Here is a 1,153-nt window from a genome sequence, read left to right on the forward strand (position 1 = left end):
TAACCCTAACCCTAACCCTAACCCTAACCCTAACCCTAACCCTAACCCTAACCCTAACCCTAACCCTAACCCTAACCCTAACCCTAACCCTAACCCTAACCCTAACCCTAACCCTAACCCTAACCCTAACCCTAACCCTAACCCTAACCCTAACCCTAACCCTAACCCTAACCCTAACCCTAACCCTAACCCTAACCCTAACCCTAACCCTAACCCTAACCCTAACCCTAACCCTAACCCTAACCCTAACCCTAACCCTAACCCTAACCCTAACCCTAACCCTAACCCTAACCCTAACCCTAACCCTAACCCTAACCCTAACCCTAACCCTAACCCTAACCCTAACCCTAACCCTAACCCTAACCCTAACCCTAACCCTAACCCTAACCCTAACCCTAACCCTAACCCTAACCCTAACCCTAACCCTAACCCTAACCCTAACCCTAACCCTAACCCTAACCCTAACCCTAACCCTAACCCTAACCCTAACCCTAACCCTAACCCTAACCCTAACCCTAACCCTAACCCTAACCCTAACCCTAACCCTAACCCTAACCCTAACCCTAACCCTAACCCTAACCCTAACCCTAACCCTAACCCTAACCCTAACCCTAACCCTAACCCTAACCCTAACCCTAACCCTAACCCTAACCCTAACCCTAACCCTAACCCTAACCCTAACCCTAACCCTAACCCTAACCCTAACCCTAACCCTAACCCTAACCCTAACCCTAACCCTAACCCTAACCCTAACCCTAACCCTAACCCTAACCCTAACCCTAACCCTAACCCTAACCCTAACCCTAACCCTAACCCTAACCCTAACCCTAACCCTAACCCTAACCCTAACCCTAACCCTAACCCTAACCCTAACCCTAACCCTAACCCTAACCCTAACCCTAACCCTAACCCTAACCCTAACCCTAACCCTAACCCTAACCCTAACCCTAACCCTAACCCTAACCCTAACCCTAACCGCTAACCCTAACCCTAACCCTAACCCTAACCCTAACCCTAACCCTAACCCTAACCCTAACCCTAACCCTAACCCTAACCCTAACCCTAACCCTAACCCTAACCCTAACCCTAACCCTAACCCTAACCCTAACCCTAACCCTAACCCTAACCCTAACCCTAACCCTAACCCTAACCC

The sequence above is a fragment of the Caretta caretta genome, unplaced genomic scaffold (assembly GCF_965140235.1).
Source record: "Caretta caretta isolate rCarCar2 unplaced genomic scaffold, rCarCar1.hap1 Scaffold_34, whole genome shotgun sequence".
Lineage (NCBI taxonomy): Eukaryota > Metazoa > Chordata > Testudines > Cheloniidae > Caretta > Caretta caretta.